The 24,499-nt window shown below is 37.8% G+C and overlaps 1 long non-coding RNA gene across 1 annotated transcript; it reads left to right on the top strand.

Moving 5' to 3' along the window:
* Window positions 1–1,309: 1,309 nt before the first annotated feature.
* On the top strand, window positions 1,310–23,045 carry LOC144454556 (uncharacterized). The gene is made up of 4 exons (XR_013483052.1): window positions 1,310–1,528; window positions 7,885–8,487; window positions 12,328–12,549; window positions 21,362–23,045. It is a non-coding gene; the product is annotated as an uncharacterized LOC144454556 (long non-coding RNA).
* The last annotated feature ends 1,454 nt before the right edge of the window (window positions 23,046–24,499 follow it).

Raw genomic sequence — 24,499 nt, 5'->3', positions numbered from 1 at the left:
TCAGGGCATAACAGTAATAACTGGGTCAATCAGGAATGGCCTTTGGTTGAAGGAGACAGTTGAGCTGAGCCTTGAAAGGACCTGGAACTCTAAAAGACAGAAATTGAAAGGAAGAGCATTCTAAGTAGGTGATACAGCTTTTACAAAGGCATGGAAGTGTGAGATAGAACATCATGTATAGGGAACAGCACATAGATCGGTTTGGATGGAACACAGAACCTGTAAAGAGGGTAGAGAGTAAGGTGAAATCAGTCTGGAAAGAAAAGATCATGAAGGATTCCAATGTCCAAACTAAGGATTTTGTATTTTATCCTAGAGACAAGAGGGAATAATTTAATGTTGTTCAGTAGGTGAATGAATGACATGGTTATACCTCAATCCCCTTAATCAATATGATATCAAATGTCAGAGCCAGGATAAAAAGCAATATAGGACAAAGAACACCAAAGCAAAGCTCACGACATGTGATAGAGGAAAAGACATTGCAGTGGGCCAGAGATGGAAAACTGAAGTCATAATGAAGCCAGGGGTTGAGAAGAAGAAATCTGGATTTTGGGGCAGCTAGGTAGCACAGTGGATAGAGCACTGGCCCTGAAATCAGGAGGACCTAAGTTCAAATCTGGCCTCAGACCAAACACTTGACATTTACTAGCTGTCCAACCCTGGACAAGTCACTTAACCCCAATTGCTTAAAAAAAAAAATCTGGATTTGGGGAATACTTGGGTGCCATAGGTCAAGTTGGGTAGCTAGATGGCACAGTGGATAGAAAACCAGGCCTGGAATTAGGAAGACTCATCTTCCTGGATTCAAATCTGGCCTCAGACACTTGCTAGCTGTGTGACCCTGGGCAAGTCACTTAACCCTGTTTATCTCAGTTTCCTCATTTGTAAAATGAGCTGGAGAAGGAAATGGCAAACCACTCTAGTATCTTTGCCAAGAAAACTCCAAATGGGGTCATGAAGAGTCAGACATGACTGAAAATGGCTGAACACCACCACCAACAAATAGGTCAAGTTGGAACTAGCAGCTTGGATGCTAGATGCTAAATCTAGATTTGGGACATGTACAGGTTAGGGAAAAGCCAGGGGTCAAATCAAATAAAAAATAGGCAGGCAACAGGTGTTACCCCAGAGTTGGTATGCAATGCAAAGCAGAAAGTCAAATCTGTCGGTCAGGCAGTAAATTAAGAAACAGGCTGTCATTGAGGCATGGCTGACAACAGGAAAATGTTCCTAACACGGAAGTTCAGGGTAATGAACTGAATGAAAGTGCCCCACCCCCACCTCCTTTTCTTTCCAGAGAGAAAGAGACAAGTAAGATTAAGCTGTGATTCCCAGAATTGTTGAGAAAATTTAAAGAAATAAGTGGGAGGTAAGGAGAAAAAGCAAGAATACTACAGCAGGGACAAGTCTCTATCCCTCCTCTCAGAGAAGGCAGTTGGCCTGGCTAGCTTGTAACAACCAACATCACGGTTTGCCCTGACATCAGTGACCCAATTTTATCTACTTTCACCTTATTTTATGCAAGGTAGGTAATTATTGATACACACCTAAGATGATTACATGACCATTTGATCTGGATAATGGTGCAAGGGGTCACAAAGAGTTGGATACAACTGAACGAATGAACAAACCTGTCCCATGGTGTTGATATTTTGCTCCTTATTGTTCAGTTTTGTGTGTGTGTGTGTGTGTGTGTGTGTGTGTGTGTGAGAGAGAGAGAGAGAGAGAGAGAGAGAGAGAGAGAGAGAGAGAGAGAGAGAGAGAGAGAGAATTTGCACACTTAGGTTTGAGGTCAAGGAGGTGTATGCTTTGTTTGTGTCCTGGGAAGTAGGAAGACTTGGATAAGGACTTTCCCAGGTACTTGTGGAGCTGTCAGGTGGTCAGAGCTAACTAATGTACCATAGATTATGCTTAGGAATGTTTTGCCCGAGAGTGTAGCTGAGGTGGCTCCAAGAATGACATTCAGGGATGAAGGGAGTACCCTCATATGGTACGACTCAGGAAGATAGTATGTTAAAGGCCAGATAGGCATTTCTAAAAAAAAAAAAATCCATCCTCTCTGGGCCTTAATTTCCCTATCTATAAAGTGAATGGGTTGGGGCATATGATATTTTAGGGTCCTTTCTTGCTCTATGCTACTATGAACTGGAAAGCTGAGCAAACCTGGAGAGCCATGATCTAGGCAAGCAGTTTGGGCAGCAGTGGGACATGATCAACAAAGATATCTTGATAGTGAGGTTGCCTTCTATGCTAGCAAGGAAGTTTCTTCCACACTAACTGTCAGAGTGTGGGCAGCAACTCCATACCTGGCAGGTAGGGCCTGATCCTTTGTTACTGTAGTACCTTCCACCCTTGGCAAGTTTTGACACTGACTCACCCTTATACCCCTTTGTCAGAGGGTGTCTTCACACCTTCTACTGACCAAGAGCTGCATGCAACATAGCTATTGAATAGACTTACATAACTAAACAGACCCAGCTCATTTTCTGACTATCACACATCTCATAGGATTTCGAGTCAAGAGATGCCTCTAATCATCTAGTCCAATCTGTCACTTTGAAGATTAAGAAATCTAAGTCACAGAGAAGCTAAGGAATGACCAAGATCCCACAAAAAGGAAGGAGCAGAGCTCATATTTAAACCTAGTTTTTTCAACTCTAAATCCAGTGATTTCTCTATACCATATTGATTCATTTTTATAAGACTTGGCTGAGGTACAGAAGGTAAAAGTAGTAAGTTGATTTTTCTCCTCCTCTTAAAGTCCAATGATGCATTAGTGCTCGACTGTTCCTAGAAAGGGGATCCGGAAAGGACAATGCACAAGCTTTGTCCACTCTCGACTGAACCCTTTCCTGCTTAGAGAAAAGGGAAAGGCTAAACTGAAAAGCTCCAGGGCTAGTGAAAGCCAGGAGAATGGGATACAAGCCAGTACCAGGAAGGACAGGTCAATGTCAGTCCAGAGATAGATAATGGCCTCAGAAATGGAATCAGGGTCAAGCCCAGATATTTGTGAGGTGCAAGAAAATGACGCTGGGAGGGTAGGACTGGGGTTTGGTACTGCAATGACCTAGTTCCGAATAATGGCAGGAGGTTGAGCTAGACAAATCTAGGGGGTTCATTTTGTCACCATGATTCATGATGCACATGTCATTTTTAAGCTTGAATGCCTGACTGTATGGTTGGGTCCTGCTCCCCAGTCTCACCCCAAATCCCTTCAGATGGAAAGCTTTCTGTATTGCCAAAGAGCCACTAAGCTGTCTGGGATAGTTCAGCACACGCAGCTGTGGAGGTGGCGGACAAGTGCATGCTCTGATTCAGCTTGGCAGGAGATGATGATGGGCGCTGGGAAGATTTAGAACAAGTCACATCCTGTTTCTCACTCGCTAGATCACCAGACAGAAGAGACTTGGGGCAGGGGTTGGGGGGAAGGTATCTAGACTCTTCACTTTCGGAGAAACAAAAACACCCAAACACTCCTTGCCCTCTCATTTCAAGTACTCTCTTGCATTACAGCTATCTAATTCTAATGGAGACTAGCTGTTTTTATGTGTAATCTCATGATTAGATCACAGACACTGGCAGCTGATATCCCATCATATTTGATTTTTCTAGCAGCTGTTAGTTCCTCCATAATAGTTCAATTCAAAAGCATTTTATTGAGCTCCTACTAAATGCAAAACCCTATGCCCAGAGTAAAGCATGGAATTAATAATCAAAATGGAGTAAACTCATTTTTATTTGCATTACAGTAAAGGACACAGGAGAAAATCAATATACACAGGACACATGTGGCTGAAGATCAGTTTCAAGAAATTACTTTAAAAAATCCCAGCTATTTATAAATAACTGTCTTCAGTTTAGCACAAATTTAGATATCTTAACATTAAAATAATATTTCAAGTTCATATTTATAATGGTTGAGCAGAAAGCCAGACAGAAAGGGTAAGCCTGATCAGCGAATCAGCTATTACCATTAGACTTAACACCCCAACTTTGTTTTAGATGATTATGTAGGGCTTAGAGTTAGTCAACAGTAGTTTATGAGTCTACCTTGTTGACAATGCAGGCAGCTGTTATTTTCCTCCATTCAAAATTAACAATAATGTGGATATTTAAGACTCATAAGAACCTGATAGTTGTGAGAAATGAAGATGATTAGGACACTGTGCAGAAAAACCCAAAGGAAACTGCAGGTGCCAGTTTGTTGTTGTTTTCAGTCCTTTCAGTCACATCTGACTTCATGACCTCATTTGAGATATTCTTGGCAGAGATCCTAGAGTGGCTTGCCATTTCCTTCTCCAGTTCATTTTACAGCTAAGGAAACCGAGGCAAACAGGGTTAAGGTAAGTTTCCTGGGATTACCCAGCTAATAAGTGTCTGAGGCCAGACTCAAACTCAGGAAGATAAAGTTTGGCACTCTATCCACTGATGCCAATATAAAGTATTAAATACATATTTTAAAATATTAAAGACCTCAAAGACCAACTTATATAGCATTGTTCCTAACCATTCTTTCCCAGGTGTTTTGCATTATAATAGAAGGGGCTAGAGTCTATCTTATTCCAAAATTTCTTGCTTTGCTCATTTTTTATTTTCTACATAGTACTTTGCTCTCTAGGAGAAGAAAGGGATCTTCAAGCTCATATCACCTCTCATCCCTTTCTTTCTCTTAGCTCTTGAAGCCTTCCTTGTGTGTGGGTTGTTTAGTTTGCAGTCTGCAAGTTCAAATGAGTATTGTTTAAATGACTAGGATGCTGGGGGTGGGGAAAAGCACAGGATAATTGCTGTTTGATGGTAGAAGACCCTATGATGCAAACAATACATAATTTCTATTGTTAAAATAATACTTCATTTTTATAGCGTGGTTAGCACTTTCCCTTTTATCATAATCACATTATGAAAGAGCAGATGTGATCTCCTTTTTATTCTCTTGACTTCTGTTTCTTAGAATCTTCAAGCCTTAGTTCAGGGGCCACTTCCTATGGGAAGCCTTCTCTGATCCCTGGTCACTGTTAACAATTTCACCTTCTCAAATTATTTTGGATTCTTGATGCAACTGGGGAGTGTAAAGGATAGAGCACTGGGCCTGGAATCAGAAAGACTTGAATTCAATTAGGGCCTCAGACACTTATTAGCTGTGTGACCCTCGGAAAGTCACTTAACCTCTGTTTGCCTTAATTTCCCAACTATGAAATGAGAATCACAGCACCTATCTCACAGAGGAGAATCAAATGAGATAAGATTTGTTAAAAAAAAAACACAAACCACTTAGTACAATGCCTGACACTGAGTAGATGCTGTATGAATTATTATTTTCCTTTTCTTTTTTCCTTATTTTCTTATTACCTTCTATTTGCCTTATTCTTTTCCTTTCCCTATTTATTTGTTTGCATATTTTCTCCCTAAAATAAGTTCCTTGAGGGCTGTTTTCCTTCTTTCTCTTTGTATCCATAGCACCTCACAGAAAGTAATGCAAAAACGTACATGGGTAGCACTTAATAACCGCTTGTTGAATTCAATTTTGTACACAATAATAACAATAATGTGAAGAAAACAACTTTGAAAGACTTCAGGGCTTTGATCAATGCAGTGACCAATCGTGACTTCAGAAGACAGATGGTGAAATATTCCTCCCACCTCTTGGTAAAGAAGTGAAAAATAAGACACACATTTTTAGTCAGTCAATCAATAAACCTTTATTAAGTGTCATTATGTGCCACTGTGCTAAGTCCTGGAGATATAAATATTAAAAAAAAAGACAGTCCATGCCCTCAAGAAGCTTATAATCTGCTTTTTATTTTCTTTTGGTCTATTTCTTCTTTCACATCACTAATATGGAAATACGTTTTAAGTGACTGCACATATATGAACTAAATCAAACTGCTTACTGTCTTAGGGAGGGGGGAGATGAGGAAAGGGAGAAAATTTGGAACTCAGAAATTTTAAATGAATGTTAAAATTTTTCTTTACACGTAATTAGAAAAAAATAAATACTATTTTAAAAAAGAAGCTTACAATCTGATGGGAGAGGACAACAAACAAGAAAGCCGGCCTGGCTAGTGCTTGATTTGTTTTTCTATTTATTTGTTACATGAACAATGTATATTTGGGATGGATGAAGTGGGGGTGGGTGGGTTGTGGTAGATATGTACAAAAAGAAGGGAAAAAAGAAATGAGTTACAGTAAAATATTTTTTAAAATACAAAAAAGTGAAGAAAGTTTACAAAAGAACACAGGCAAGTAGGCATATTTTTGTTATTACACCCTTTATTTAAAATAGAGGTAATGATGGGACCTGTGATTTCATTGCTATAGAGAACTCCAAGTAAGGAAATTCCTCTACCAGTGCAGATTGGTGCCTTCTCTGCAACATACAGTCTTAGAGAGTTGCCTAGAGCAGAGGTGTCGAATGCATCATTTGCTGCCCAACACCAAACTAAAACAAAATTGGGAAATGTTTAACAAAATAAATAAAAATACAATTGAACATAGGTAATGTTCATTTGTGGTTTTCTAAGTTGATAATCAAGCAGCTAGGTGGTGCAGTGGATAGAATGAAGGCCTTGGAGTTAGGAGGACCTGAATTCAAATCTGGCCTGAGACACTTACTAGCTGTGTGACCCTGGGCAAGTCACTTAACTCACTTTGCCTCAGTTTCCTCATCTGTAAAATGAGATGAAGAGGGAAATGGCAAACCACTACATTATCTTTGGTTAATAAAACCCCAAACGGGATCAGGAAGAATCAGATATGACTGAACAACAACTGTAACCCCACACATCACCACTTTCCAGAGAAACCTGATTAACCTACAAGATCAAATTTCATCTATTTAAACTACTGTAGCAAGTCCCATCACCTGAGAAGCTTTGTCTTATAACTTGAATCACATGTCTTGGGTTAAGAGGGTTTCAGAATGAGAGATCCAAATGTCGTAATCTCAATTCTGACTATGTCATCAATAGCCAATCCAAAGAAGACACACACACCTAAGTTGCTAGAGAGTCTGCTCTGTCATCTTGCTAATTGTTTAAAAAAGACCCTGTCAGCTCTCACTCAAGGTCTGTGGTCATTGAGAGAATCCATTGACCCAACTTATTGGTTTCTGTTAGCCTAACTAATAAATTGACTATGCTGGGGAGGTGAGGAGGAAAATGTAGGACAGAGACCTAGATCCTTCTGTTTTCAAGGCCAGCTCTCTATTCACTACACCACACTGCTTCTCAAATTTAATGTACACTCTTAAAAATATATGTGTAAGAGGAGTTCCCGGTCTCATGTACAGTCCTCTTTTATCTCCTTTCTATATTGAAATGCTGGTGTTTGTTAGGTTCAAAATTTTTTAAAAGAATTTTTTTTAAAAAATTGAACTTATATATAATGAAACTGAGAGATTAAACGATTTGCCCATGTAGTTACTGATACAGCAAAGTTACAGTTTTCAAATGCCTAGTTCAGGGTTCATTCCAATAGAGCCAAACCTCTTACTATAGAAGATGACTGTTAAATGGATAGGGTGAAAGGAAGAAAAAGATCTGTATGTCATTTATTTTGATTAACACAAAGCACAGTGAATTTGGCCATCTGCCAACATAGACACAAGGCTTTGTTACAGAGAAACTCTTTGTTATAACAGCACTTACTGTGGAGCTATTTTACTAATACATAAACAAATAAAAATCAAATATTATATAACTCTAGGACAATATTCTGAAAAGAGAATCGATAAGTTAAGAATTCAGTCAAATGTTAGACAATCAACAAGTTAGAGGCAAGCTAAACCTAGCTGAAACAGCAAGATACCCTGAGGGAGAGCCTGGAGACATCAAGTACCAGGCAAGTCAAAATTCCACCAGTACCTTGACCACCATTTCTTTTCAGGCCCTTTTGGAGACAGCCCAAGACTCTGAATTCAAGAGCCTTGGCAATAACAGTATCCTCCAAGCGATCCAATCTACTTTCAGCCCAGACCCAATAGCCATTATTGAGAATTCGCTGTGGAAAGGGGACCCACCTTCCTTATCACAACCACCAACAACTGCTGACCAATTGCCATCAAGTCAAAGGGACAAAGGAGCCCTGGCAGCGGCAGCTTCCAGCTTTCCAGTGGTCTTGCTTCCAGCCTAGCCCTCACAGCCAACATCCAGAGAAGCCACTCCTATGGAAAAGAAGCCAGCCATACCCTCAAATTGCCAACCAACTTCCACATACAGCCTTAGGAATAGTGATGATCTGCCATCATCTTGAGAAGTAACCCTTGTCCTAGAGGAAGCATGGTAACTGCTCCTACAGGTACTACAGCCACAACTACTAAAGGCCCTGAAAAGAAGGTTCTTGCCAGGGAAATCCTTGGCACTCTCCAATGGTTCAACATCAGAAACTGATGTAATTTTGTCAGTGGAAATGGCATTAAAGAAGAATCATTAATATCTGCTTTGCCACTGTACCCTAAGAATCACAGGACTTTTCCATCTGACTCTTCAGGTATGTTCTGTTCCCCTTTAGAACTGGAATTCCTTGAGAGCAGGGACTTTCTTATTTTCCTATTTTTTATCCCAGTGCTTTGCACATAGATGGAGTTTCATTCATTCATTCAGTCCATTTCTGTGGTTCTAAAACTTTACAGCCTCCTCGAATGCCCTTTTCTTTGTTCATCAGTCCAAGTCCTTTCGTTGAAATGGGGGTGGAGGGGAGAGCCTTCCCTTCTAGATTCCTAGAAGCTTTCCCTAATTTATCCTAACAACCTACTTGCTGTACACTGTCAGAATATTGTGCTATTTCTATAACATTAGTTTGCATTTGTACACAACAAATCTTTTCCCCCCTAATTCTCTGAAATTAGTGCCATATTAGGCTTTGGAATAGATCCACAGTACCTCCTACCTCTCTCTGGTAGCCAGTTGTCAGGGTCCTCAGGCCTCTTATGGCAAGATGTTCTAAGGAAAGATAAGAACTTAGAATATACTGCTAAGGATGAAGCATTGGCTAATCTTATGAAACACATAAGTCCCTTTGATGTTCTATGTCTGTTATCACTGAGTAGCTTAGCAGCATGGTCAGGTACATGATAACCCCACTGTCACCTTGCCCTCAAACTCTCACTGAAAAAGGAAATCACTCTCATAGACAAAAAGGAAGAGAGACACAAGGTGGGCACGGATCCACTTTGGTGAGGTACCACCTGGCAGTACATTACAGTAGAAAGAGCACTGATTCAGGAGTCAGAGGAATTGGGTTCAAATCTCATTTCTGATATTATCATTGTGACCTTAGGCAAATCATCTTCCAGGGCTTTGGTTTTCTTAACTATAATTGATGAGCCTGGATTAAATGACCTCTGAAATCCCTTCTACATCTATGATCCTATGATGCTATTCTCTCTTATTTCTCAGTACTATCATATGCTATGCTGGTCACACCCACTAACTGTAGGAGTCCTTCAGGGTTGTCCTGGATCCTCCTCTCTTCTCCCTCTATTACTTCACTTGGTGATCTCCTCAGTTCCTATAGATTTAATCACCATCTCTATGGTGATGATTCTCAAATCTACCCATCCTGCCCCGAACTCTCTGCTGACCTTCCATCCCACAACTCCACCTGCCTTTCAGACATTTCAAACTGGAGGTCCAAAACAGAACTCATTATCTTTCTCCTTAAATCATTCCACCGGTCCCGCAGGCTCAAAACCTAGGAGTCATCCTGGATTCTTCATTATCTCTCACTGCCCCCCATGTCCAATTTGTTGCCAAAGCATGTTGATGTCATCTGTGCAGCACCTATTTTATGCACTCTTTTCTCCCTCTGATGACACTGCCACCACTCTAGTGCAGGCCCTCATTACCTCAAGATGATTACAACAGGCTTCAGGTGGGTCTGCCTGCCTCATGTCTCTCCCCATTCTAATCCATCCTATACTCCAGGGCTTCTTAAACTTTTTCCACTCTCAACTCCTTTTTGAGTCTTGGCAGCATTCACTGGCACTGCGTGGGCATGCACAGTGCAAAGTGTGCATGTTGTATGTTCAGAACCAAGGCTTCAGTGAAGTTGTACAATGCAGCAGGGCAAGGGCTATCAGGAACACCTTGGATTCATTATATTTTTGATTTTGAATTAATTTTTGGTTGTTGCACATTCAGAAACCTTCTACCATTGCCAAATTTTTCATGACCCTAGATGGGGTGGTGACCCACAGTTTAAGAAGTGCTGTAGTCTAATAAGTCTCTAAAGTGATTTTTCCTAATGTGCAGGTCCAATCATGTCACACACACCCCTACTCAATACACTCAGTGGCTTCCTATTGCTTCTAGGATCAAACACAAAATTTACCGTTTGGCATTCAAAGTCCTTCATAATCTAGCCCCTCTCCTACCTTTCCAGTTTTCATATACCTTACTCCCCAACATGTACTTTTCAAACCAGTGATGATGGCCTCCTTTTTGTTCCACAAACAAGACACTCCATTTCTCCATTTCTCAACTACAGACATTTTCTCTGGATGTCTCCTAAGCCTGGAATGCTCTCCCTCTTGTGCATTACTGACCTCCCTGGATTCCTTTAAATCCCATAAATACCACCTTCTACAGGAAGGCTTATACTTCCAGTGCCTTCCCTCTGTTAATATTTTCCTATTTATCCTATATATAGCTTGCTTTGTATATATTTGTTTGCATATTGCCTCCCCATTAGATTGTAAGCTTCTTGAGGGCAGGGACTGTCTTTTAGCTCTTTTTATATCCCTAGGACTTAGCAAAGTGCCCAGCACTTAATAAATGTTTATTGATTGATTGATCATAAAATTAGGGCTAATCCTCAAAAACAGCAGTAAAAGCCCTGTTTCTCCTCACTTTTGGGGAAAGGTAGATTTTGCTACCAGGTTTCATGCTTTCAAAAACCTTACAATCAATTACAGGAATCCCTTAACACACAGAGTATGCAGCAACAGACTTAGCTCCTGGACATACTGCAACATGTTGGAGATATGAAAATACATAAAAAATATTAAAATACCCACAGCCTAATAATAATGACACTAGAGCTAATATTTATATAGAGCTTACTATACTATGTGCAAGGCATAGCTATTTATTATTGTTGTTGTTTAGTCATTTTCAGTCACATCCAACTCTTTGTGACCTCTTTTGGAGGGTTTTCTTGGAAAAGATACTAGACTGGTTTGCCACTTCCTTCTCCAGCTCATTTTACAGATGAGGAACTAAGGCAAACAGGGTTAAGTGACTTGCCTAGGGTCACACAGTTAGTAAGAGTCTGAGGCTAGATTTGAACTCAGGAAGATGAGTCTTCCTGACTCTAGTCCCAGTACTCTATCCAGCAGCAGCAGCAACATTTATTTAGGTTTACTATGTGCCAGGTACTGTGCCAAGTGCTTCGTAACTATTATCTCATTTAATCCTCACAACAACAAAAGGCAGGTGCTATCATTACCCCCATTTTTACAGATGAGGAAACTGACGTGAATTGAGGGTAAGTGACTTGACCAGAGTCACAAAGACAGTAAGTGTCTTGAGGTCACATTTGTACTCAGCTCTTCCTAAGTCCAGGAGCAGGGCTCACTTTGCTGTGCTACCCATCTGCCCCTAAAATGAATTCACATCACCTAATTTGATCAAAGTTACATGGAATTCACTGGGAAGGACAAAAATACCTGAAATAAATACAACTGCATTCAATTAAATGAATTTGAATGACTATGTGCTAGGTAGGCATGATGCTAACTTCATTTTTCTGTTACTTCTCTCCCCTTTCTTACCCTTTTTTGAATCTGTAAGGATTAGTTTCACTTATCTTCAGTCAGTGCAAAAGGCTACGTGGATCTCTTCCTTTTATGTTTATAGAGTTCAAATATCTTCATGGATAGAATGATCTCCAACAGGTTTTTCAATCTTGCCATGTGAGGAAGAAAGATACTGTCCAGTACAGACGCCTAAAATAAAAGGGAAATAAACAACTCCAAGGCCTTTTAAGTGAAATTAGCAGTGAAGTAAATTCAAATTATTATAGCTACTCAAGCAAAATTCTGCCCTGAGACTTATCTTCCACCTAGTTCCCAGAAAGCATTATTTCGGTATTTCTTACCATCATGCATTATATTACCCCACTGCCACCCTCTTGTGGGATGCTCTAATGTCCTAAATAGTCCAGTATGGTTATTATGTTAATCATTTTTTTAAAAAATGGTTTTAAAAAGAGGGAAACTGGGTTTCCTCTGATTTTTAATGAATATCTTTTCAGCTTACTTCCTTTAAAACTTAGTGCCTCTGAATTGTTGATTACTTCATGTTCTTTTTTTAAAACTCATTTTCCTAGACTGACAAGAGACAGCTGCAGAATTATACTGTCTATGGAAAAAGATATCGTCAGCACTGTGCCCTTGAAAAAGCTACTTGGCTCCTTTTCATTTATCAAGAACAAAATGTATGCCTGTTTACAGCAATAGTACTCAAGAAAGTTATTGTCACACTATAGAACATACTGGTTACTTAGATCCAAAAGACACAGTAACCTGGGAACTCTGAAATCTCCTCTAAGGTAATGCTTTAAATTTTAATATATCTGAAAACAAATATTTAGATTGTTAACTTGTTCTCCAGTGTCAAAAGAGCAAATGGATTACACTTGCTTTTGATATTCAGAGAGAGGATGAGGATATAAGAAATATGAATTCTCACAGAAGAAAAAATATTGTTTAAAAAATGTAATGGACTCCATTAATGCATGTCAAGGCAAAAAGTTGCTTTAATGAGTTGAAACAAATGTAACTGAAATTTATATAGTTTAGTATGTTTTCAAATGGCCAGAAATAATAATTTATTCACCTAGATTTTGCAGTTATATTTGGTGCTTAAACTGGACACAGATTTGGTTCCAAATGGAACCAACTGCTAACATCTCTTATGTTACATTTGAAAATGTTAACCACATTTAATTTGCTTAGAATGTGTCTATTTAGGTATCATACAAACAATTACAATAGTTACAGTGTTGAGGGAATCAAGTCAAGCTATATCAACAAATATAGTTACACCTAATTTGTGATGCTGTTAACTAGGGGGCCAGAACTAACATCTGCCTTATATATGATATGTATCAGACTTTTGTTGTATGTGGTAAGACTATTTCAGGGGACATGATCTGATGCATGTGGTATTTAAATCCATGGGAAAACAAGTATGTTAAAATGAATCTGTACAATAACCTTAGGTGTTCACTTTAAATTCAAGTTTTAACCCAGTTAAAAATTGTCTTCTTTAGTGATATGATCACATCACAAATGTTTTATAAATATTAACAGAAAAATGAAAATACATATCCAATCTTTGAATAGTGATTCTAATGAGTAGGTGTAAAGTATGTGATTGTATTCATTGGCCAAATGAGATGATATTTGTAAAAAAGCAATTAGCCTGGTGCCTGGTACATAGTAGGCTCTATATAAATGCTTCTTTCCTTCATAATAAACATATCTGTGGTATAAAAGAAAGTAGCAGAATACTTCAAAAGGCATCAGAATGAGTCAAGAGAATGGATCTGTCACTAGTTCAGAGTTGTAACACTGGGCAAGTTGTATAAGTTCTTTACTTTCTTTAAAAAAAAATACTTGCCCTATATACCTCATAGGATTGTCATGAGAATAAAATGATATTAAAACGTGTGCCACATGCAAGACAGTGTTGTTATAATATAGCCTTTATATAGTGACAAATAGGAAATTTTTCATAGACAAGTCTAACAATACTCAACAAAAGAATATGGTTACTTTAAGTCATAAAAGAAACAGAAATTTCTAAATCATTATGCAAGATTACTTTTTAAATGAAGAACAATATGCAACCACTACTAAGCATTTTATTGGAGGTTAAGTTACATACTAAGCAAAGGTACAAATTTTAACAAATGGTGAAAAATGAAGTTCTGTGAATGCTATTAATCCTGTCAAAGTAGAACATACCCTAGGACTTCGAATTCGAATATTAAAACATAAAATTTTAGGGATAATATTCACTTCATATATTTTAAACCAATCTTTGAAGTTGAAATGTAGTGCAAAGGCATAATACTCATATACTGCCTTTTTTTTTTTGCCAACAGGACAATTAAATATTTCAATATATCTGTGATCTCATTGCTAGAGGCATTTCCTCTAACAATCCATCTATGCCTTCCCATTCTGCTACATTTGCTTCCATAAATTAATTCCTTTATCCAACCACAATCTCTGATGATTCTATCTCTCCCTCTTAGCCTTCCCAAACCTATTCTTCCACCTCACAGTGATCTGTGATCTCTTTCCTCCTCAGCACTTTGTCTGAACAACATCCTTGTTTTGGGGACATCTTCCTCTCTTTTTGACCCCTCAGTGAACCAGTTCATTTCTCAAAACCTTTGTTCTTTTATTCTATCAGGGCTCACACCTTTATTACCTTCATCATTTGCCTCTTCCACTCCTACTTATATGCCACTAAACAGAACTGGAGCAATTTTATTATCTGATGTCAACTGGGCCCTTACTACAGCAAGGCAATTCTTCCATTCCTCTCTAATTGATTGTCTAACCCACTCATTGCAGTAGATGTTCCAAGTTTTGTTTCCTTTCCTCAAGTCATTTAGAGTATCCCTCTCTCTACCCTCTCTGCTGATGTCTTCAACATTTACTTTAGTGGAAAAAAAGTCAAAATCAGGGAAAGCTCCCCTTTCTCCCCTCCTTTTAAACTGAGACATCATTCCGCACTTTCTTTTCCTTTACTTCAGTCTCTGATAAGTTGTACCTTCGTTACAACATGGTCAAGTCTTCTACATCTACCCTTGAACCTGCATCCTTTCATCTGCTCGAGTGGATTGCCCCTATTATCATCTCCTTTCTCTAATCTTCAGTCTCTCCCTATTTAATGGTTCCTTTCCAGGTGCCTACAAACATGCCCTCATCTCTCCTCATGTTAAAAATGTCTCATTAGATCACATCATCTCTATCAACCTGTATATGTTCCTGCATCTCTTTCTTATCCAAACTCCTTGAAAAGTTATCTACGCTAGGTGTTTCTACTTGCATTACTCCCTTCTCATCCCCAGAAATTTGGCTTCTAATCTCATTATAGAATAGCAGCTGCTCTCTAATAGCTTTTTTCAATTCCCATCCTCCTTTACCTTTCTGTAGCATGCGCCACTATCGACCATGCTCTCTGCTTTAGTATTATGATACTGCTCTATTCTAGTTTTCCCCTATCTAACCACTCTTTTTCAGGCTCTTTTCCTGGTTCATCATCCATGACATACTGTGGGCATACTCCCAAGGCCCTATCTGGGACCTTCTTTTTTTCCTCTACGTTTTCTCACTTGGTGATCTCATCAACTAGAATGGGTTCCATTTTCATTACTATGCAGATGACTCCAAGAACTAGTCCTAGTCTCTCTCTTCAGGTCCAGTCATACAGCATCCACTGCTTATTTAATATTTCAAACTGGATCTTTGAGGTTCCATAGGCGTCTCAACATGTCCATTGCTATCTTTCATCCCAAACCCACCCCTTTTCCAAAATCCCTATTACTGTTTAGGACACCATTCTTCTATGTGACCCAAATTCACAATCTTGATGTTACCACAGAATCTTCACTCTCATTTGCTCTCACATATCAGTTACCAAATCTTATCCTCTCTATCTCCATTATTTTTTGCCTAAGTCTCCTACACTCTACATGCATAGCCCCCAATTTAGTTTGGGCCCTCATCACCTCTTACCTGTACTATTGTAATAGTTTATTTCTTTTAACCTATCTGGAGCTTCTCCAGTCAACCCCACACAATACTGACAAAGTGATTTTCCTATAATATTACTTGTCTGATGATAAATCTGCCTCAGTACTTACATTTTATCAGTACCCCCTGCCCCTCTGACTGGGGGGCAGGGCCATCAGGTACAGGGCCTATATTTAAGGAAGGGGCGTGGCACATTCTCCTCCCCATTTATTACCAGCTACAATGCTTTTGGGCTTCTTTGGACTTCATCATGTCCTTCCTCCAGGTACCTTCTCCACCCCCCAGGCCCCAACCCTTTCAGCTTCCTTTTATGTGTCTTTCCCCATTAAAGGCAGGAATTGTCTTTGTTTTTATTCATATAAATTTGTTTTATTTGTATCCCCAGTACTTAACACAGTGCCTGGTACATACTAGGTATTTAATGTTTACTGACTGACTCCTCCCTCCCCTCACTTCTGAACAAACTCTAGTAACTCACAATTACCTCTAGTAAAATAAAAACTTGTTTGTCTTTTAAAACTATTCACAACCTCAACCCTTCCTATCTTTCCAGCCTTCTTACATTTTATTCCCCTCTGCCTATTCTGTAATCTAGCTTGTTCCACATACACCACACTATTCTTTTCACATTTCTATTTCCCATGACTGTAATAGCATCCTTCCTGCCTCTGTCAATCTCTGGTTTCCTTCAAAACAATTCAAACTTCACTTTCTACACAAAGCCTTTCCTGATTATCCCTCCCCTTCAGTGAACTCCAACCCAAAATTACCTTATAGTGCCTACAAGTAGCTTAATAAATGTTTATTGATCGATTGAGTGTATTATATTTATCCTATATGTTACATGTAAATGCTTATATAGGTACATGTCTTCTCTCCTCTTAGAATGTAAGCTCCTTGTGAGCAGAGACTTTCACTCTTATCTTTGCTTACAGCTACCTTGTGCCTCTCCATTGCCCTATAAATGAAATTAACTTTTAGTTCTTCAAAGACCATAGCGTACAATGACTGGCAACCATACAACACTGTAAGATAATAGTAAAGATAATAGTATTAAAAAGCTCAGCATTTCATTCTAAGAGAAAGGGTCACCATAGGAAGAAGAAACCCAATTACAGGGCATTTAAGGATGCAACTACAAGGACAACAAACAGAAGAAAAGTAGAAATGATCTACATATATTTTTGTAACATACTTTTTCATCATCATAGTACAGGCACTATTACACTTGAGTTCTAACATCACAATTCCAGATATGGTAGAATGTGGGGTAAAAATGACATTAAAGAAAAATATAGGAAAGTAGCTGAATTAGACCAACTGGAAGCTTATCCAGGAGATGACATATTTGTGAGAGTGTTAAGTGCTCAATTCTAAAATTATCTGAATGAAGATACTAAAGACATGGAAAAAATCTTGGACTTTACTAATGCAAAATAATAATAATAACAACAGGTTATCAGTCATTTTGAGTAATATTTTGCTCCCATTCACTTTCAGATGTAATACAAAGTTTAATGCTGTTTCTCAGTACTATGGCACATTTATGAGTACACTACGAAAAGAACAATAGCCGTATACAATGATTTAATCTGATTATCTCTAGGCATTTATCGTTCAGTCATTTCAGTTGTATCCAATTCTTCATAACCCCATTTGACAAAGATACGGAATGGTTTGCCATTTCCTTCTCTAGCTCATTTTACAAATGAGGAAACTAAGGCAAACAGAGTTAAATGATTTGTTCTGGGTCACACAGCTAATAAGTGTCTAAGGCCAGATTTGAACTCAGGAAGATGAGTCTTCCTGACTTCAGGCACAGCACCTTATCCACTGTACCACCTAATTGCCCATATCTCTAGGCACACTACTAAACAATAAATTAAAAATAGCAGCCTTGATGTTGCTTGTGCTACATCTAAAGTCTGGCCAACTTGCATGGAAGGAAATAATAATTAATAAATTCATTATATTAAAATGTTGTTAAGGGTCACCCAGACAACTGGTATGTTCAAGTAATAATGAAGAAAAATGTATAAACCAGAAAAGACAGTGACCCTGAAGACCTACACTTGAAAAATGTCAATCTAAAACACAACAAACTCCTTAAACCTTCATAAGTCACTTTGAAAGAGTAGCATGGGTTACAAAGTAGAATGAGCTAAGGTAGAAAGAAACCTATTATGTGGAGTTCAGTGACAAGTACAATAAAATTCAGATCTGACCAAGAATTATACTCACAGAACATTATAACTGAAAAGGTCTTTAGAGATTATCCAGTCCAACCCCATCAATTTAAAAATGAAGAATTCAGAATAATTTGATGACATGCCCAAACTCACAATGACTTTGTGGCAAAGCTGGAACTGGACCTCAGATACTTGGAATCCTAGTTGTTCTTTCCATGAAAGCAAACTACCTGCCTCTCAATGCTTCTAGGATTTTAGAAACATTTATTAATTTGCTAATCATCCTTCCCTGTTGCTGATATCAGCCAAGAGTATCCATATCATTGTTTGTCCTATTCTCATGCTTCACTTGTCATGGAGATGACCCTGGGTTCCCAATGCCTGTGCCAGCAAAGCTAAAGTTCTGGCAGGTCCTGAGCTGGAAAGTCCTCGAGCATGGACCCAGAGATGGCCTTTACATGTCTGTCATCTGAGGGCCAGCCTAAGTTTAGACAGGCTCATCACCAGCTTGGCTGCTGGGTGATTCTTTTTTTTTTTTCCCCCACAGCAATGCTGGAAGACCCTACAAAGTCACTGAGGAGTTCTGTCTTGATTTGCATTGATGGAGAAAATATTCACAGATGAAATCACAGATTCTTTAATTATTAAAGCATAAATAACTCACTTCAGTTTTTCACTAAAGTGAGGTCAAAGGTGGGTAGGGTTAGTGATATAATCATTCCTCTGTTTTCTCCAAGTGGAAGGCACAATGAAGCACAGAATAGTACAGTAAAATGTTGAACAATGTGATTAAGAGATGAGAAGCAGCTGGCCAAAGGGAAAGGGATAAAAGAGCTACGTTAATACCATGGGTAGAAGAGCTAGAAATATTGTTCTGCGCTTTTGTTAAAGCCTCACAGCTACATAATTCTGTTTACCCTCTAACACTTTCAAAAGACCACAATCACATTTCAGAGACATCTTCAATAATCTTCAAGTACAAAAAAATAAGTTCAGAAATATTAGCAAGTAGAGAAATATTTCAACTTAGTTGCTATCAGAATGGGTAAGGCAATTAACTTCTAAGACTTCAAAAGGAAAACTGAATGGATGAGCCTTCTAAATTAAACCTATATTTAAGAAGTTTAGGAAATTGATGCTGGATTAAAGTTTCAAGTGGATATGTCTGAGAGATTAAGTCAGGACTGTAATAGATGTATATCTGGAAGATCAAATAGGGCAACTATGTGGCACAATGGATAGAATGCTGGGCTTTAAAACAGGAAGTTCAAATTCTGCCTCAGATGTTTACTACCTATATGACCCTGGGCAAGTCATTTAACCCATTTGCCTCAGTTTTTTCATCTGTAAAATGAAGATAATAATACCTATCTCTCAGGGTTGTTGTGAGGATAGAATGAGATAGTATTTGTAAAGTGCTCTGCAAACCTAAAAGTACTATATACATGCTGGCTATTTTTACTTTTATTAAATGACTGAAATAATTATAACCTAAGTATTCCCCTTCGTTCAAAAGAGTATGGGGACAGGGTATATGATTCATGATCCAGGAGGAATCATTTATTCCTACAATAGTAGCATAAAATATCTAAAGCAAATATATTTATGAAAATTAACTAACCTTAAAATATATTGAATGTTTTATAGTTACAAATGGAATTCAAATTATATCTGAACTAAAATTTCATGAATAAAACTTTGGAAAATGTTTACTAAATTTGAGATAACACTTTAAAAGGGGAATGATGCCAGATTTTATAACCTAAAAACTCTATTTAAAAATTTGTACAACATTCTAAATGGAAAACTATAAATCAGAGATTTTTAAAAAAAAACATGATTGTGGCTCCAAAAATAACACACCATTAGTATTTGATAATTCATTCAGCCTACTTAGTTATACTTTAATTTGTCTAATTATTTTTAGTACGGCAAGGTGTTGACAATCTTGCATAAAATAAGCTGGATATCTCAAAATAATAACTTTGCATAGGTCTATTTCTCTTCCTTCATAATTACAAAATCTCTCTTGAGTAAGATATTGGGCAGTACGTAAAATTTCTCAGGGAAAGGCCCTGTTGGTCATGAAAGCTAATTTTCCATGAACAAAATAAAGTGAATCACAATTATGTGATCAACATATGGGCCTACTTTAGATAATTAATTGCATCAATATGGCTGAGAATCATCAAGAAATTACCTTTTTGGTTTTTTTTAAATTTACTTATTTATTTTTAGTTTTCAGCGTTCACTTCCATAAGATTTTGAGTTCCAAATTTTCTTCCCTCACCTCACCCTAAGATGGCATGCAATTTGATACAGGCTCTACACATATATTCATATTGAACCTATATTCACATTAGCCATGTTGCAAAGAAGAATTTGAACCAATGGGTGAAACCATGAGAAAGAAGAAACAAACAAAAAAGGGAAAAAAAGGGAGGAAAAAATAATATGCTTCAGTCTGCATTCAGACTCCATAATTCTTTTTCTGGATGTGTACAGCATTTTCCATCATGAGTCCTTTGGAGCTGTCTTGAATCCTTGCTTTGCTAAGAAGAGATGTGTCTATCAAAGTTAGTCATCGCACATTGTGGCTGTTACTATATACAATGTTCTCCTGATTCTGCTCACTTCACTCAGCATCAGTTCATTCAAGTCTTTCCAGGTTTAAGAAATTATCCTTGCAATCCAAGTAGGGTGTTCATAAGCATAAACTGTGAGCAACTGGCCCCGATTATTCAATTCAACGAATGTTTAAGTGCCTGGTTTTTGAAATGCAGTCTGTTTATGCACTGCTCATACAAAGACCAAACAAGACAGTTCTGATCATTAGGTAACTTATTATCTAATGAGGGGGAGGGTTAGGGGAAGATAAGAAAGAAGCCAAATAACTATAATATGGCTTATATATGTAATGGGACATAATTCTATGCGATTAGGCCAGGCTTGCCTGTGTCCCCATCTCCGTCTTAGGGACCTTATTTGCTTGTAAGAGATAACTGAAGGCTAGCCCTTAGAGAGTGCCAGATATTGGTGCTTGCTCTCAGGTCTCACTGAGGTAAGATACTTAAGAAGAAAGGTCATTTATAATTGGGGCAAGGTGTGGGAGTGGTTCAGAGAAGTTTGGCGGAAGTGGTGCTTAAGCTGGCTTTTGAAGAAAGGGATAGTTTCAGAGAAATCTGGGAAGACTTGTACGAACTGTTGCAGAGTGAAGTGAACAGAACGAGAACAATTTATACAATGACAAACAACATCATAAAAACAACTTTGAAAAACTTAATAATAACAGCCAGCATTTATATAGCACCTTAAGGGTTGCAAAGTGCTTTACATAAACCTCACAAACAACTCAATGAGATAAATGCTATTATTATTTATTATTATCTCTATTTTACAGATGAAAAGACTGAGACTTGAAAGAGGCTATATGACTAGAATCACACCACTAGTGTCTGAGGCAGGATTTGAATCCAGGTCTTCCTGATTCCAAGTCCAGAACTCTATCCATTGCATCACCTAACTGCCTGATCAATGAACACCGACATATGCAATAAACAACCACAATTCTAGAAGACCAATGATGGAACATGCTACTAACCTCCAGACAGAGAGGTGACGGATTTAGGGTACAGAAGAAGGTTTTTTTGGGACATGGCCAATGAGGGAATTTGTTTTGCTTGACCATGTACTGTTACAAAGGTTTGTTCTTTTTTCTTTTTCTCAAATAGATGAAGGTAGGAGGCATTGTTGAGGAAAATAGATTCTGTTAATTTTAAAAATTAAATTAAAAAAAAGAAATTTCAGAAAGAGTGGTTAGTCTACATATAGAGGGCAGTGTGAGCAAAGGTATAGAAGTGAAAAAGAGCAGGACAATAATTGGTAGCTAGTGAACTGAACAGGCCAATTTAATGACCCAGAGAAAACACTTTCCATTAACTATTAATTTCTCTAAAGTAATCAAAATGAGCTAATATGAAGGCCATTAGTAACATCAGACAGCAGAAGTGACAGCTGTTTATCATAACGGTCAACAAGACATGCTGCTTCATCATCTAAACATTCTTCAGGTTTCATAAAACTATATTCTCTGAAGCTAGAAGGGAAAGACTTTAGAGGATATCTAATTCAGCTCCCTTCATTTTACAAATGGAAACTCGGTGGCCTTGAGGTATGAAGTGGCCCATTCAACATCATATTATAAACATCAGAATGGGATTTAGACCCAGGTCCTCTCTCAAATCCAACCCTCTTTCTACCATACACCTCCTTAACATTTAAGAAAAGAGAACCCTTGCCCCTAACTAAACCTAATTCTCCAAAATCTTAGAATTTCAAGAGTCAAAAAGGACCTCTGAGGTCATCTAGTCCTGAAACAAGAAGCTCTTCTACATTATGTCCAGAGTTATAAAATTGCCTGCACCCTTTGACCCAGCAATACCACTATTCGGTCTATTTCCCAAAGTGATCAGGGGAAAAGGATAAAAACCAATATGTTCTAAAATATTTATAGCAGCTCTCTTTGTGGTGCAAAGAACTGGAAATCAAGGGGATGCCCCTCAATTGGGGAATGGCTGAACAAGTTGTGGTATATGAATGTAATGGAATACTATTGTTCCATAAGAAATGACAAGCAGGGAGATTTCAGAAAAAACCTGGAAAGACTTACATGAACTAATGCCAAGTGAAGTGAGCAGAACCAGAACATTGCACACACTAAAAGCAACACTGTGTGATGACCAACTTTAATAGAGTTAGCTCTTCTCAGCAATGCAATGAATGAAGACAATTCCAAAAGACTCATGCTGGAAAATGCTATCCACATCCAGAGATGAGTATCTGAATGCAGATCGAAGCGTACCGTTTTCTCCTTTTTTATTCGTTTTTTTCTTTCTCATGGTTTTTCCCTTTTGTTCTGATTCTTCTTTCACAACATGATTAATGTAGAAATGTTTAATGTGATTGTACATGTAAAGCATGTATCAGATTGCATGCCATTTTGGGAGGGGGAAAATTTAGAACTCAAAATCTTAAAAAAGTACATGTTGAAAACTAAAAATAAATAAATTGATTTTTAAAAAAGATTTTAAAAATTTATAGCAGCTCTCTTTCTGGCGGCAAAGAACTGGAAATCAAGGGGATGCCCTTCAATTGAGGAATGGCTGAACAAGTTGTAGTACATGATTGTTATGGAATACTACTCTGCTATAAGAAACAGACATTTGTCCTAAGTTAGGAACAACTTTGAATGAGTTATTCTGAGTACTGTAAATACTAAAATCAACTAAAAGGACCTATGAAGATGCTATTCACCTCCAGACAAATAACTGATAAATATAAGTACACATAGTATAATTTTACATGTATTTATAAATCTGTGTTAAATGGTGGCCTTCTCTAGTGTGGGGTGGAGAGGGAGGGAAGGAGACAGCTTGGAACTTAAAATGTAACAAAAAATAAATTATATATATATATATATGTATATGTATATATATATATAATAAAAAATGGTTTTTTAAAAAATCTTCTATATCATCCCTGAAAAATGGTCCTTCAGACTTTCCTTGGAAGACCTCCAGTGATGTTGAGCTCATTACTTCTGAAGGCGTCCATTTCACTTTTTGGACATTCTTATTGTTAGAAAGTCTTAATATTGGAAGTCTTTCTGTTGGGCCAAAAATCTTCTGAAATTCCTACTCCTCATTCCTAGTTCCATTTTTTGGGGCCAAGCAGAACAAATCTAATCTTCTTTCCACTTGACAACCCTTCAAATAATTGAAGACAGTCATACTTACACCTCATTCTGTATTGATAATTTTAAAAAAAACCCTCACGTATGACATTACATTTATTCTCTAATTCATCTTATTAGATTTGGCCCATAGACCTCTATTAAAATTTTCTTTGATCTTGATTCATTTGTTAGCTAACCTCACTAACTTTCCATAGGAAAATCTAGTATGTGCACTTATATGTGACATTTTTGGTATTTTAAGTACCATCTCTGAACAAAATTCTAAATACAAGTCAGAGATACAAGAGATATCGACATTTTGAACCCCATGTACGGGAAAAATATTCCCTTTGTCGCTAAAACAACAACAACAACAACAACAACCCAAGGCCGACTGTAAGCTTCTTAGATTTTAGCATATAATGATTTTTTTATACATTAAAAGTAGTCAAAAGGGTCAGCTTTTAAAACGTTATGTGAGTAGTTTAAGAACTGTATCTAGTTCAGACTTTGCTTTGATTAGCAGAACAGAATATTCCTGGAGTAGTATTAATACATCAAAATAGTTCTGTACTATCTTTGAAGTTGTACCACACTAGAGTGAGGCAGCAACATGGTGCATTAGGAAATGATGGATTTAAGATCAAAAGACTTTGATCACAAGTTCCAGTATCAATCAGTAAATATTTATTAAGCACCTGATTTTGTGCCAGGCACTGTGCTATGTGGTGGGGATACCAAAAGAGGCAAAACACAGTCTTTGCCACTTAACTTCCTGTGTGACCTTTAACAAATTATTTAACC

This window comes from Phascolarctos cinereus, unplaced genomic scaffold (genome assembly GCF_003287225.1).
Source record: "Phascolarctos cinereus isolate Bilbo 61053 unplaced genomic scaffold, phaCin_HiC Scaffold_726;HRSCAF=1367, whole genome shotgun sequence".
Lineage (NCBI taxonomy): Eukaryota > Metazoa > Chordata > Mammalia > Diprotodontia > Phascolarctidae > Phascolarctos > Phascolarctos cinereus.
Note: the sequence above shows the minus strand (reverse complement) of the source record. Positions and strands in the feature narration are given on the sequence as shown.